Source organism: Xenopus laevis, chromosome 5S (genome assembly GCF_017654675.1).
Source record: "Xenopus laevis strain J_2021 chromosome 5S, Xenopus_laevis_v10.1, whole genome shotgun sequence".
In the NCBI taxonomy this organism is placed as follows: domain Eukaryota; kingdom Metazoa; phylum Chordata; class Amphibia; order Anura; family Pipidae; genus Xenopus; species Xenopus laevis.
Genome location: NC_054380.1, coordinates 86,940,434 through 86,957,642, shown reverse-complemented (window position 1 = coordinate 86,957,642; position 17,209 = coordinate 86,940,434).

Here is a 17,209-nt window from a genome sequence, read left to right as displayed (position 1 = left end):
ATATCACTCTCTACATCATACTAAAGTTAACTCAAAGATGAACAACCCCTTTAACCATCTCTCTCTCTGTCTCCCTCTGCCTGTCTTAGGGCTCTTACACACGGCCGTTCCGACCTGCGCTCCCCTGCGTTCCGTTTTTTGGCGTTCAGCCGCAGGGGAGCGCAGGAATAGACGCAAGTCATTATTTGAAATGGGCCTGTACTCACTCAGGCGCGTGTAGGCGCCGAACGCAGGAAAAATGCAGCATGTTGCGTCTGAACCTGCGTTCGGCACCTACACGCGCCTGAGTGAGTACAGGCCCATTTCAAATAATGACTTGCGTCTATTCCTGCGCTCCCCTGCGGCTGAACGCCAAAAAACGGAACGCAGGGAAGCGCAGGTCGGAACGGCCGTGTGTAAGAGCCCTTAAACTTCACTTTTTTAAACTTCACAATTTGTTGTGTGCACTGATACCATTATCTGCTGGGCATACCTATAAATACACAGATTGGAAAAAGACATTGGTGCCAGTCTATAGTGACATGGTTTAAAGGGGTTGTTCACCTTTGAGTTCAATTTTAGTATGATGTAGAGAGGGATTTTCTGAGACAATTTGCAATTGGTTTTCATGTTTTATTATTTGTAGTTTTTGAGTTATTTAGCTTTTTATTCAGCAGCTCTTGTCTCCATTATAAATAATCACGTAGCTAGGGTCCAAATTTCCCTAGCAGCCATGCATTGATTTGAATAAGAAACTGGAATGTGACTAGGAGAGGACCTTACTAGAAATATGAGAAATAAAAATTGGCAATAACTATACATTTGTAGCCTTAAGAGCATTTGCTTTATACATGGATTCAACGACGCCCATTTGAAAGCTGGAAAGAGTAGGAGAAAAAGGCAAATAATTATAAAACTATAAAAAATAATGAAAACCAATGGAAAAGTTGCTTAGAATTGGTCATTCTATTACATACTAAACGTTTACTTAAAGGTGAACCACCCCTTTAAGTCAATTAAGGTGGCCACTTTTCCATTAAAAGCTAAGTAGACATTACACACTGTTGGGTTTTTCCATTGGAAGTGGATTCACTTGCTAACACTATACTATACTGTGCTAGGGTACATAGCCTGTTATTCTGCAATTCTATTCATAGGTTCACGGTTCCATTTTATGCTGTGGGTCATTGTCATTAAATGCATGGCATAGCTATTTCATTATATGCTGAGGGTGACAGTGCTGTAGTCATTATGCCAGTATCTGCTGGATTTACAGTGCCATTGTATATTAGGTCTTTATATGACCTATATAATGAGGTAATGCTAATTTAGTGAAGCAGCCCTCAATTAAACAGAGAAGACAGACGAAAGGGGAGAAGAAGCAATAAAGACATAAGAAAAATGGAATAAACCGACAAGAAACCCCACCAGTGCTGCCATCTTTTTAGAATCCAGTGGCTCCTAAAAGTTTAAGAAATAACTCAAGGCTAAGGAACATAGACATATCTCATTGTACAAGGGATTCCCACACAAGTGTCATGTGCAGTGTTATGAGCAGAGAGTAAGAAGGTGTCTGTGGAGCATCATTCCACTGCACTTTATGGCACCGTATGAAGACGAGCGCATTCAGGCACAATTCTTTGCACCCTGTACTGGAGGCACAAAGTTGTGACTGACAGTGCTAAGCAAGATGTATAGCTGAGAAAAGGAAATAGGGATTTGTGATAACTTTTTCCCACTTTGCACCTTGTCTTGTCTTCATAAGTAACCCATCAAAGTTGCTCTTTTCTTTCTAAATGCAAAATTGGCAAATTGTTGATTTCTCTCTTTGCACTGTTAAACTTGTTTAGTTTTGATCTTTCATTTATATATATTATAATATACTTTGATGTTTCACCTAGTCAAATATGATTAGATAGGTTATAAAACTGAAGGCAAAACCTTTTATAGCATTCCTGGCGGTTCCATTTTCCCAAAACCCCCAGAGTCATCTCAAGCTCTCCCCCTTTCACTTACTCCCTCTGCCAGATGTTTAGTAGAATCCTTGGAGGTTGCCAGAAGATTAGAGGCACAATGTGTGGGAATTCACAAAAGTAGTGAGACAAAATGGAGACAGATTTGTCGGATTGTCTACCATATTTACAAACCTCTATCTCCATTGAATTTGTCTTTCTTATGTGCATGAAAATACAACTGATTTAGCAATCCAAATGTTTCTTAAACACTCCGATACAAGATATGTATAGTTTTATGGAGATTTCAAGCTTATATAAACATCAGAAAGAAATCAGCATACTTTAGATTCCAAGGCCAAACAATGTTCTAACAGTAGGTTTACCCCAAGAAATCATATATTTTGGGAAAAAACACATTCCAAGTAATAGAATCCATAATGGGAAATATGTCTTTCTACTGCAAACTACCAAACTGCCATTTTTCATAAAAGTATTTTTATAAATCACCTCAGAGCTTCCAATTTCCAGCATCTTATCTCCCACATAACATTAGGTACCAAGATAAAACATCCTAAATATGAATGCCGTCCACTGAACAGTAGTGATGAGTGAATCAGTTTGGTCCAAAAATTAGCAAAACTGCAAAAAAATCCAAAAACATTACTACCAAAACAAGTGATATCTGGTTAGAGGGTAGAGTTCCCCTTAATGAGTATAAATGTGTTTTATTTTCTGTCCAGACCAGGATTTTAGCAGCTTTTAGGAGTCACCCAAACCTGCCAGACAAAGACTCAGGCAAGAGTAAGCACTATATCTACATGTGTCTTTGCTTCCGTTCTAGTCCTGCCATGGGTCTTTCAGCTGTCAGCCAGAGGAGCAGGTCCAGATTTGTGGCAAGGCCATAAGGGCCCTGGCCTAGGGTGGCACATATAGTATTTAGGGGCAGCATGCCGCCCAGCCATACCTTAAGTTTGCATGGGACACTCAGGTCTAGGAGCACAGGAGGGGGGCCTGTCACTGGGGGGGTGGTCACTGGGCACCTTAACAAGAAATCTGGCCTTATAAAGGAGCTGTTATTTCCTGAAGCTCTTTTGTGTGCCATTATCAGAAATTAGATAGAATTCCTTAACCATTTTGTATAACAGCTCCCCATTAAAGCAGTAGCACTAGTATAGTATGCTATGGCCCTACTGCTGTTAGCAGGAAATCCCTTCAACGCTGGATAAGTCAAATCCACCACCTAGTTGCAATAGATTCTTAGGTGGTTGTCTTAACTGTGATTGATGCACAATTGCTTCAATTTAAGGTTGAAGGTTGTTGCTTTAAAAGAGACATATTGTGTGAAAAGGAAGAATGTGCCAATACATTATACCCCTCTAAGGAATGTTCTTTAAAATAGTTGTGTATTGGTTAAAGGCAGGGATCCCTGACCTTTAGAAATCAAGAGCAACATTTAAAAGTAAAAGGAGTTGGGGGAGCAATACAAGCATGAAAAAACGTTCCTGGGGTGCCAAATAAGGGCTGTGATTGGCCATTTAATAGCCCATATGTGGATTGGCAACCTACATTGAGGCTCTGTTTGGCAGTGCACCTGGTTTTTAAGCAACCAAAACTTGCCTCCAATTCAAAAATAAGAACCTGCTTTGAGGCCACTGGGAGCAACATCCAAGGGGTTGGAGAGCAACATGTTGCTCACGAGCTACTGGTTGGGGATCACTGGGATAAAGGGGTTGTTCACCTTCCAAACAGATTTTTAACTTCAGTTAGTTTCAGATTGTGCACCAGAAATAAAGACTTTTTTTTCGATTGCTTTCCATCTATTTATTTTTAGTTTTTCCAAACTTCCTGTTCAAAATTTAATATTTGTGTCCCTGGTGTTTCAGTCTGGCAGCTCAGTCATCCAGGTGCAGATTCTGAACTGTTTGCTACATTAGTAGATACATTTCTCTGCAGCATATGTGGAATATTAGCAACTAGTGTATCAATTCTAACAGCTGCCTTTAATGAAAAGCAGGGATTCATAAAAACCAGTTGTACTGTCAAACAGAGCCTCAATGTAGGTTGACAATCCACACAGTGGCACTTATTTGACTTCCCAAAAACGTTTTTCATGCTAGTGTTGCTCCCCAACTCCTTTTACTTCTGAATGTTGCTCAAGGGTTCAAAAGGTTGGGGATCCCTGATGTAAACTGCCTGGTAACATATCAGATTTATTAATTGGGGGGGGGGGGTTGACATGCCCTTTTACTTAGTGGGATCCACTACTTACACTCACATGTACAGGACAACCATTCCATACATGTGAAGTTCCTACAGCCCATGCACCCTAATGGAAATTAGTTACAAAATACCATGCTGCCGATAGGTGGGTTTGTTACTCTATCAATGTTGCTTGTGGTAATTTCTGTTGTGCAGTTTACCCTATGTAGTGGTCTTGCCATAAATATGTTCAGTTCACTGGGTTAGAGTCCTGCGCGGGTCCATTTTTTGTATCCGCAACCTGCAATCCGCAACCTGGACCCGCATTCTTACCTGCTTGGAATCGCTACCCGACCTGCAAGTACCTTATCCGCAACCCGGACCCGCTGACCATCAAGAATCAGAAAGTTAATATTTGCCGTCATACTTTTATCATTTGTTTAACATGAAAATCAAATAAAATATTTTCAAAATAAATAAAAGAATCAGAAAGTGCTGTCATTGTAAACCGGAAGTGACGTCATCGGAAGGAGACGTGACCAGAAAAAAAGAGTAAATATCGCTATTGAGAAGACCCACGGCCCGACCCACAGAACCGCCAACCCGCACATGGAACTTCTACCCGCAACCCGCAGGATTTTTTGACCCGCTGCAGGACTCTACACTGGGTTCCTTACCTGATGCAATAATGTGACAGTCAGCTTACATACATGACTCCGTTATACGTATTGATACATTGTATGTTTGTAACTCACAGTTTTATTAGAAACAACCAAAGTTATTTTTGGTGCCAGTTTTGAAAGTGAAGGGGGGGTAGTTTTAAGTCTACATCTGGTTTGTTAGTCCCTGAGTTTCAAACTTCTTAGTTCTAACAAGCAGGAATTGTATCATATTACCAGTAAAAGGAGAACTAAAGCTTAAAGGGGTTGTTCATCTTGAAACAAACTTTTAATATGATGTAGAGAGTGATATTCTGAGACTATTAGCAATGGGTTTTCATTTTTTATTATTTGTGGATTTTCAGTTATTAAGCTTTTTATTCAGCAGCTCTCCTGTTTGCAGGAGCTTACTCAGAGGCATATATACATCTGCTTTGATATTTGAATCAAATCCTTGGTTTAGGTAAAAGCAAGGGGTTGGGGGTTTAACAAGACATTTGGGCATAAATTTGGATCATCGCTTGATTATCGGGAACCTGAGGGTGATAAACCAAAGGTTGTGGGGCTCCCTGATTGTGCTGATTTGATGCAGAACTGGCTATTCTTGTAAATTACCATCATACAAAGCTAAGTAAATGTTTTTAAATTCTACCTTCACTTGTGTGTGTGTAAGTTATTGCTCACAAGCAGTTTATCAAAAGGTTTAATTATTGATCCTGTATATTTGTATTAATATTAATTAATACAATCAGGGGCAGATTCGACCCTCAAATTAAAATCCTTTGATTTCGAATATCGAAGTCGAAGGATTTTTAGCGTATTCGATCGATCGAACGAACGTTCAAAAATTCACTCGAGCTTAGTAAATCTGCCCCTTATTATTATTGATAACGGTTCACCCCTTTATTACAAGTATATAAAATATGGCATTTTTAGCCACATTCATTTTTAGGGTTTAGCTCTTCTTTACTAGATAAACATCCCCAGTTGATAGTGATTACACATAAGCAGAAGCCTAATTCAACTGAACAGTAAGGATAAAGTCTGCATGGGATTTTCCCCTTGTTACCCTCCACTTGAGGGAGACAAATAGCAAACAGATAAAACCCAAATATAGCTGCTGTAATTCTCGTGATTCCAGGGTAGGGTAACAAGAGTAAAACAAATATGACATGCTTTGCGTGTGGTCGTAGATCTTTATATGCAGATGTGCAGACAACCAGCTAGATCAGTTGCATAAACTCTATGTAAAAAACAAACCTGACTTGGTCTTACATTTAATATTCTAAAAAAGAAAAACAACAAACACGTTTGATCCATACTTAATTCAGTGCTCATTTTAATATAAAATAAACCAGCTTACATTTTCACAGTAAATATAGGCTATATACAGTTGCATGTAGAAAGCTCCTTTCTAAGCAGGCTACATACAGAACTATGGTTGCCTGAACCATTTGTTTTTCTTTTCAGTGCATTTTTAAGGAAAATGCATATATTTTAAATCAGAATAAATACAATAGAACACGAATATTACTTCCAGTATTTAAAAAAAAAAACTAAAAGGGAAAAAAAAAAAACTTGTTCTGAAATTGGTTTGTGCTAAAAAAAAAATAAAGTAAAAAAGGGAAGAAATTAAAAAGGCCAAGGAGATAAGTTCAGAAAATCATGAAATATAAGAGGTGGAGTTTGCCTGCCACAGGCAGGGAATAAGAAGCAGCGAGTTGCCACCGCAGGATGGAACGGTTGAAGCTTAAGAGGTCAGCCCTTGACGGTAATCTTGTTTTCCACTGCAGCAAACATGGAGAAGAATCTTGTATTCGAATTAGACAGTAGGACAGAAGGAGTGTCAAATTCCATAACCTGCAATGATTGGACTGTTAGAAGAATCTGGGCTTTAAAGTGTCAGGCAAATCTTCACTTACTGACCAAGTGTAACTTACCTGTCCCTGTGTAAGCACCATAATACGGTCACAGCTGAGTACCGTCTGCAGACGGTGGGCAATAGTTAACATTGTGCAATCTGAAAAAGCCTCTCGGATAGTTTCCTGAATGAGAAGATCAGTTTCTGTATCCATGGCTGCAGTAGCCTCATCGAGAATGAGAATCTGAAAATAAAGCAGAGCATTACAGAAGTTAATTTATCTTAATATGACTGCAATATAACCAAACTCAAAAACCAAAAGTATTTGTGAATTTCCCCTGCAACTTACACTATGAAGCTTCTACAGAGGATCCAATGGCAAACCAGGGACTACCAGTTTTTAAATCAATAACATTTTTACATTTGATAGGTATTTTAATCTTTCTCTTGCCACAGGTAATTTGGGGTGAGAGTGAGACCGAAGGCCAATTACACTACAAGTTCTTTTCTACTGGCAGAGAAAAACATGTCCCCATGTAGTTGTTGTGCCTTTTAAAGGAGAACTAAACCCTAAAAATGTGTGGCTAAAAATGCCATATTTTATATACAGAACTTATTGCATCAGCTTACAGTTTCAGCTTCTCAATAGCAGCAATGATCCAGGACTTGTCACAGGGGGTCACCATCTTGGAAAAAGTCAATGACTCACATGCTCAGTGGGCTCTGAGCAGCTGTTGAGAAGCGAAGCTCAGGGGTTGTTGCAAATTATCATACAGAAAATGATGTTGGCCTGTAATATAAGCTGATGTTACAAGCAGGGGTACTTCATCAATGAGGTGAGTTGAGGCTGTCACCTCAAGCGGCAGCGCCCCACTAGGTACCAGGGGCGGCAAAAATGCTGCTCCTGGTACTTTAAGAGCAAATTTCCAGGGGGGGGGCAGCAGCGGAGGGGCCAGGATCGCCCCTGGTTACAAGGCTGATGCTAATTGCACTGGTCTCTGTGCTGCCATGTAGTAATTATCTGTATTAATAACTAATCAGCCCTATAGTGTGACATTTCTATTCTATGTGTACTATATATTGTAAGTGGGTCCCTAAGCTCAGTAAGTGACAGCAGCACAGAGCATGTGCAGTGAATCAGCAAAAAAGAAGATGGGGAGCTACTGGGGAATCTTTGGAGACACAGATCTTTACTACCAAAGGGCTGTGGTTGCCTTGGGCTGGTACATAAGCCAAAAATGTAACATACAACTTTGTAGCCTACTTCTTTAGTTAAGCTTTAGTTCTCCTTTAAGTCTAGGGCTGGCAATCCAAATGGTGATTGGCCAGAGAAATGGATGTGTAGTAAATCAGCATAAAATTAGGGATGCACCGAATCCACTATTTTTGGATTCGCACGAACCCCAGAATCCTTTGCAAAAGATTCGGCCGAATACCGAACCAAATCCTAATTTGCATATGCAAATTAGGGGTGGGAGGGGAAAACAGTTTTTACTTCCTTGTTTTGTGACAAAAAGTCACGCGAGTTTCCTCCCCACCCCTAATTTGCATATGCAAATTAGGATTCGGATTTGGTTCGGCCAGACAGAAGGATTCGGCCGAATCCGAATCCTGCTGAAAAAGGCCGAATCCCGAACCGAATCCTGGATTCGGTGCATCCCTACATAAAATAATATAGGGAGCTACTGGTGGCATCTTCAGAGACATAGATCATAGCCAACTGACTATGGTGGCCTTGGACTACCACAAAACAAAAAGACAAGAGGTGAAGTCATAGATATTCTAACAACAACAACTGAATGAACAATACAGCCATGTTTTAATATATCTGTTACAATGAATATGAACCCTGAACAAAATTATGAACACAAAAGATAGCCTTTAACAAAAAGGTGCTCAGAAGATGCCCTATAAGCGCAAAGATACAATGGGAATGTACAGAGCAAATATAGTTTACATATTTTTAGCATAATCTTTTGTTAGATTTCTTTTGCAATATGCTTAATAGTATTTTGAATTTAAAATATCAGCAAAGAAATACAACATGGTAAGAAGTTATTCTGGCATTAGCCTGCTCTTTGTACCTGTGTGAAATTTTTTATTATAATTCTGTAATAAAGATATGAAAGGGCTCCAAATGCCTTATGGTTGGAGTGAATTTGTGTATGGCCATTTGCTAAGTGCTCACCTTACATCGACGTAATAGTACTCTTGCAATACACAAAAGTTGTCGCTCTCCCACTGAAAAATTTTCTCCATTCTCAATCACTTCAGTTTCAAGTTTCAGAGGTAGTTGTGCAACCTAGTTAAGAACAACAGTTTTGTTAAATACATTTAGCTAAAAATAACGGAATATAACCATCTACAACTGTATTACTACTTATAAAGTCAGTGCCTAATATTGGAACTCAGTGTTTAAAGGGACAGTGATTTTTTCCAATTTAAATCTGCAAAGAAACGCAGTCTTAGAATTTGCTCCCCCAATGCTCGTGTCTGCCTGCACCCGGAAGCAACATCTTCACTTGGGTGAAGGCAGACGTGGCGGATTTTTGCGCAGTAATGTGACATTTTGCATTTTTCGCTGAAATTCTCCCTGCTTACAGAAAAGAGAAGGCCCTAGCCTTAAAGCACCATCACTCACAAAGCTGCTCTCCAACAAGCTGTGGCACGTTCCTATCAAAACATGTCACTATCCCTTTAATAAAGGAGCTCATTGGGTTCACAATGATGTTGTCCTAATCAGAGTTGTCTCCAAAGGCAAAGGCTTGCCAAAGGAGTGGCTCTGACAGTGAGTGGGCAGTTTCTTGTTTTCAGCTCGGCAACAGTGCAATAAGTTATGGATATTTCCTTGCATATGCTAATTGTTGCCATTATGCTAGGTAGTATTTAAATAAAATGTAAACAATTCAAAACAGACCTCATAAATGTAATTATATAAATGCATAACAAAGTAATACTTACACATTCTTTCATGTGTGACCTCTCTAATGCATCCCATATTTGTTCCTCATTGTGTTGATTGAAGGGATCAAGATTTGACCTATATAAAACAGGCATAAACAGCAAATCAGTCATTGTCTCCTCTGGAGATTGAAATGCGGAAATGCAAATGTGGTGAAATAAGTTTTGTGATTTTTACTGTGATTGTGCTTTAGTTTTGTGTTAGTGCTTTCTATTGACCGAATATTTAATTATGTTTATGACTGCGAGGTGCACATTCATAAGTATGTACATTACTAAGAATACAATATGATCGCTATTTCATATACAGCACCAAGAATAAAGATCTGCAAAAAGGTTTTCTGCACTGTCCCATTATCACATGCTCAGTGTGCATTAAGTAGTAATATTTGTTTATACATGTATGGGACCTTTAATCCAGATTGCTTGGGACCTGGGGTTTTCTGGATAATGGATCTATCTGTAATGTTGATCTTCATACCTTAGGTCTACTAGAAAATCATGTAAGCATTAATTAATCATTAATTTATCATATCTTTTGGCGTTTGGATCAGGTACATGGTACTGTTTTATTATTACTGAGAAATATTTTTTTTTTTTTAATAAAAACAAAATTGGATTACTTGGATATAATAGTGTCTATGGGAGAAAGCCTATATGTAATTTGAAGCTTTCTGGATAATGGGTTTCCGGATAATGGATCCCAGACCTGTATATTATTCCACAACATTATAAATTGTTAATTTGAGACTGCAGTCTCTTGTACCTTCTATTACAAATGGTAAAAATAATTTATCCTTATCAGGGCTGTTAAACACAATGAACATTAGGTCAGATGCAGAAATTAAATGAATTATTTTTAGCCCCAGTCTGCTAAGGCCTAGGACATGCTGAGCTGATTTTCAGGATAAAGACACAAAAAAGGGCTGATTGAAGTACAGGCGTTGATTCTAGGTCTGCCCTTTATCCTCAGGTGGAGAATCAGCCCAGTGTTCCCTTGGCCTAAAATACCTCTGCACAATTCCTTGCACCCTACCACAAGTCATAAACCCTAATACTGGCCCACTGCTTTTAAATGAGCACTCATATACCTATTTTTATCTGCTTACAAAATTTAAGGCGGCCACAGACTCGCTGCTAATATTGTACGATATTCTGTGCGTGTATAGCGGGAGACAAGCCAAAGATTTGGATATCGGTCTGGCCAGAAAATTTGGATTTGGTGCCTTTGAAATCACCTGAAAATCAGCCACTGTTGTAGTAATTATTACCTATATGGCGACCTTTAGTAAGGTCTCTTGATCTGACTCAAAATTGGATTACAGAACTGTACGTTTACTCACCGTACTGTTCCACTGAACAAAACAGGTTCCTGAGGGATTATTGATAGTTTACTCCTTAAGTCTGCCAGACCAATGTCACTGATTTTAACACCATCAATCTTAATGCAACCACCAGAAAGTTCAACCAGCCGAAAGAGAGCCATCCCTAGGGAACTTTTTCCTAAAATAATAAGAACTGGTTAATATAGCCACAATAGCGAACAGTGAAAAGGGCATAATTCTATACACAATGAGAACACTTGCATTAAAGTACCATATGGGGTTTACTAGATAAGGGATCTTTCCATATCCAATATGGATCTCCATACTGTAAATGGGTGGTTCACCTTTCAGTTAACTTTTAGTATGTTGTAAAATAGTCAATTCTAAGAAACTTTTCAATTGGTCTTCGTTATTTATAATTTATTAAATATCTGCCTTCTTTCCAGCTTTAAATGTGGGTCACTGACCCTATCTAAATAATAATGGCTCTGTAAGATGTATTATTTTTGCTACTTTTTATTACTCAGCTTTCTATTCCAGCCCTCTCTTATTCAAATTAAAGTTTCTCATTCAAATCAATGAATGGTTGCTAGGTTAATTTGGATCCTAGCAACCAGACTGCTGAAATGGCAAACTGGAGAGTTGCTGAATAAAAAGTTAAATAACTCAAAAACCTCAAATAATAAAAAAAAAGTTAAAACCAATTGCAAATGTTATCTCTGCATAATACCAAAAGTTAACTCATAGGTGAACAACTCCATTAACACAACTACAAAATCATTTACACGTTTATTAAACCCAATAGGATTGTTTGCATCCAATAAGAATTACTATCGTAGTTAGGATCAAGTATAAGGTACAGTTACATTACAGAGAAAAAGCAATTCATTTTTGAAAACTTGAATCATTTGATAATAATTTAGTTTTTTGGAGATGGCCTTTTTGTACTTTGAGTTTTCTGGAAAACGGATCCTATAAATGTACTAAACAAAACTGAAACCTCAGAATGTACCCTCTGGTTGACAGCTGTCAATTGCCCTGGCTAGGAGACAACAGTCCTAATCTCTTCTGTTTGAACTTTTCCAGGTGTTAATATACAGTAATATTTAGCTTTGACTTCTTCATTACAAGATACACTATAGAACAAAGCCAACATGTTATACCCCAGTCCTAAGTAAAATTAGAAAATGTGTATAATGGGCATTTTAAAGGGAAACTGTCATGGGAAAACATGTTTTTTTCAAAACACATCAGTTAATAGTGCTGCTCCAGCAGAATTCTGCACTAAATCCATTTCTCAAAAGAGGAAACAGATTTTTTATTTTCAATTTTTGAAATCTGACATGGGGCTAGACATATTGTCAGTTTCCCAGCTGCCCCCAGTCATATGACATATGATAAACTTTAGTCACTCTTTACTGCTGTACTGCAAGTTGGAGTGATATCACCCCCCCCCCGGGAAAGCCTAAAAACACAACAATGGGAAAGTAACCAGATAGCAGCTCCCTCACACAAGATAACAGCTCCCTGGTAGATCTCTAAGAAAAACACTCAATTGTAAAAGCCAAGCCCCACTGAGACTGATTCAGTTACATTAAGTAGGAGAAATAACAGCCTGCCAGAAAGTAGTTCCATCACAAGTCACATGACTGGAGGCAGCTGGGAAACTGACAATATGCCTAGCCCCATGCCAGATTTCAAAATTGAATATAAAAAAATCTGCTCTTTTGAGAATTGGATTTCAGTGCAGAAGTCTGCTGGAGTAGCACTATTAACGGATGCGTTTTGAAAAAAGATGTTTTCCCATGACAGTATCCCTTTAATGAGGTGGAGGAAGAAAAGGCAGACCTATATTAGGTATTCTAGCTATGGTTAATCTGACATTTAGCTAGTGCACACTAGGTGGCAGGATAATATCACTTAACGTACCTGATCCAGTCCTTCCCACAATACCAATCTTCTCTTTAGGCTTAACGGTGAACGATACTTTTTTCAAGACAAGGGGCAAGTTCTCTCTGTACCGCATATCTGCATTTTCAAAGGCGATTTCTCCTTCCCGGGGCCAATCAGCTGGAGGAGCCTTGTTTTTTATGCGTGCAGGAGCCTCTAAGGCCAAAGTCTTGAAAAAAAACAAAGTTACAAAAGCTTTGCTGAGAGTTTAGTATAAACTGAAATATGCCAACAAGAGGCTATGGACGCATCCTAAGAATCTATTAAGAATTAATCATATGCCCATACAACCCGAACTCACAACTACAGGCTCTCCTTGTAGCTTCGTGGGAAGGCCTCCGACATTTTCCGTACCGTTCCCTTAGGGACTACGGTTCCCTGCCAACCACCTTGACCACCCCTCACAAATCTTGGCAGGTAACTCTTAGAATACTGGGCCTTGCTCCCCCATTGTTGTCCCCACACCTCCCCTTGTGGGGTAACTCACACCTACCCCACCTCAGACACCTCCCGGATTTTATATTTTGGTCTAATAGGGACATTAAATGCTTAAAAGACCTTCTTGATCCCCAGGCGTTTCCCACATATGATGCTTTACGGAATAAGACCCACCCGGCACCACTATTGTTATTTCAATACCTCCAGCTTCGGCATGCCTTTCACTCCCAATTTGGCACTCTTGCCCCCCAACTGTCCTCCCTGGCCATAGAAGAAACTCTTCATGACCCTAGCCCTGCCAAATTGGTGTCCCGGCTATACCGCCGGCTCCTGTTATCTGGACCCAAACCCTTCCTAATCACCCAAGAGTGGTGGACTACTAAAATTGCAGGTCTTACGCAGGAGGACTGGGAGGAGGCGATTGATAATGTGTATGCCGGCCTTATCTCTCTTAAAGATAAATTGATTCAGTATAAAATTTTACATCATGTGTATATTACCCCAGTACGTCTTAAGCAAATGGGCCGAACCCCCCTGGATATTTGTCCGAGGTGTCAGCAATCAGGCGCAGACTTTTTCCACCTAATATGGGACTGTCGGCTGATTTTCAACTTTTGGAAGAAAGTGGTTCACTTCCTAGCTGATAACCTTGACTTCCCGAGGGTTGTCACCCCGTCCGTTTGTCTGTTGGGGATCTTAGAGGAACTGGTCCCAGCCAAATACCCCAGAATTGCCTTTCGGGTTCTCCTCTTCTATGCAAAAAAGACAATTGCACTACACTGGATGGGCAATGTACCACCCTCTCTTAGAGAGTGGGTGCAGCTAGTTAATAACGCTTTACCCCTTTATAAGCTTACCTATGAGTCTAGGGGCTCACATACCAAATTTGATAACATATGGGGCTCGTGGACCGACATTGATCTGAACCTCCCTGACTGAATAGTAGTTGCACAGTCCGCCTGGTTCATACTAGTAGTGATTCAGCTCCTCCTGTACCCCCTCTTGGGTCCCTCGGGTGTTTGCTTATCCCGGAAATCCATTATGGCCTCATGTCGATGCTTATTTTGTTGAGATTGTAGTCAACTTATATATTTTGCCACCTTTTGTACCTATGTATAACATATATGAACCGGTCTGCTTGTCTGTTTGTTCTGTGAGTATGTTTTGTGTTCAAAACGAAATAAAACTTACCTTTTAAAAAAAAAAGAATTAATCATATGAAGGATTTTTCATTTGCATGAGAAAATAAAAATAAAAACCAGCATCCTCAACCATATGACATACAGATTTAGAATCCACAAACAATCTTGAAAAAAATCATTCCCATTATGAACTGGCAGAAGAAACTATTATACAATACTGGCTCCTCTCAACATGATATTAAAGAAATCTGTATAATAAAAGTCCTTTTCAACTTAAACATGAAATCCAATTTCTATTTTTTATTAAAGCATTCATAGCTGTTATAAGCTCATTTAAAAATATCAGCCGTCAATCAAATATTGTCTGCCCCTCCTCTATGCCCTGGGCGGGTCCCCTTTAACTTGAGTGTGTTTTAATACATTAACTGAAAGAGTAAAGGAAAAAACTCACTGCTTGATAAAATGGGTTTCACATATTGGGGCCCATTTACTAACAATTGAACAGCGACTTTTTTCCCCCCACCAATCTAGAAAAATTTGCGGTTTTTTTTCTACATTTATTAAAATCTCAAAAGTCGAGTAAAAACCACAAAAACCTCTAATGCAAAACTTTGCCAAGTAAAAGTTGTTATGGTCCTATAGAAGTCAATGGGAGGTGCGCCGATCTGATTTTAGGATTTTTCCTTTGCTAGACTGTCTGAAAAACTATTTTTTAGAGATTTTCGAGGTATTTGTATTTTTTAGCTAATTTTTCAGCCCTTTTCCATTTGTACTTTTTATATTTGGATCTTATAATAAATTCAACTACATTCATGGTTTTAGAGTTTGTGAGTTTAGTCGTGGTTACATTTCTGAATACAATGAGGCTTATTTAGTAAAGGTTGCACCAGAAAATGCTACTCAGAGGAAAAAAATACTAAACATTGGTATTTAATATCATTGTGATATTGCCCTTAGCAACCAACCAGCAATTAGATTTGCAAGTTAAAAACAAAAGCAAAGATCTGATTGGCTGCTACAGTCAACATCACTGGTGATATTTTTATATTTATATATATATATTATGCCCCAGTAATATCTTGTAAAAGCATAGCCATTATGATTCCCAAACTGTCCACATGACTTAAGTCTAGTAATCTCTAATGCAACACAAACACATTTATATAATTTTATAGGGTTCATCCAAATAATGGATCGCTTTGGTGATTGGGAAAAGTGTAATCTTAAAAATCCTCTTACTTTGATGTAATGGTTAATTCTTTCAACAGATGTGAAACGAGCTTCGGTTTCAGATGCCAGTCTGACAGTGAACTGAAATAAACCCGTCAACTGAAGGATAGAAAGAGCAATTAAACATAGAACTCTCACTCTCAGTGACGTGCAATACTGCAGGGCATAATGGCAAACTGTAAGAAAATCACCGACAAGATGGCACTCTGAGTGCTTTTGTTTTCCGAAGTCGCCCGAAGTTTCTTCATGAGGCAACTTCGGGCGATTTTGGTATACGAAGTGCTCAGAGTGCCATCCCGCTGGTGATTTTCATTCTAGCCTGCGGGAAGGCAGTTCGGGGAGATTAGTCGCCCCGAAGAAGAGAGAGATTTGTCCCCGGGCGACTAATCTCCCCAAATCTGCCTGTGTGTCTCTGCCCTTAAATCACAATGTTTGCAACAGGTTTAATGTATGTATGTATGTATGTATATTTTTATTTGTAAAGCGCTCCTTGAGGGCAAAGCACTGTACAACAAAACAATTAATAACATGAGTTTCCAAATAGGTGAGCAGTAAATAATCTGTTTTGCAGCCCACACCAACAGAAGGACATAACCAATCTGTGACTATTTAATGAATTGTTAAAAAATAACACACACTGTTAGGAAAATGTATCAGAAGAGCTAACTGTTCTTTCCAATACAGATATGGGATCAGTTATCCAGAATGCTCGGGACCTGGGGCTTTCCGGATAATGGATCTTTCTGTAATTTGGAACTTCATACGGTTAGTCTATATAAAACCATGTAAACATTAAATAAACCCAATAGGCTGGTTTTGTTTCCAATAAGGACTAATTATATCTTAGTTGGGATCAAGTACAAGGTCCTGTTTTATTATTACAGAGAAAAAGGAAATCATTTTGAAAATTTTTAATTATTTGGCTAAAATGGAGTCTATGAGAGATGGCCATTCCGTAATTCAGAGCTTTCTGGATAACGGGTTTCTGAATAATGGATCCAATACCTATATTATGTCAAGTGTTTTGGCAACATATTAGGCAACCCTGTGCATATATGAGTTTTTGATTTCCAGGCCACCATAAGCATCATAGGGCCAGTGTGAAAAGAAGGATTAATTTAAACAAATACAATCACACTCTCACAGCATAATGTGTGGTTGTTCTATTACTAGTGTAAATTACTACTTTAAATTACAATTTCAAAGACTAGCTGCCTCATTAAATTGATTTAAAAAACATTATTGTACTCAAACAAAACAATATACTTTTTTTTGTTTTCTTACCTGCACTGCATAAGACATGGCCAGCCCAGCATATGCTGGCGAGATATTTCCATGCATCAAAACAATCATGAGGCCTGTGGTGGTGATAAGGGACACACTGATGACATCTAGCCGTATGGCCAACCAGCGCATGGCACAATTAAACAGGTAAAAGGGAGCTTGGTTATTATCAAGCAGTTCTTGATACCTGAAAATGGACAATAGATGAAAATGCTTAAGCACAAAT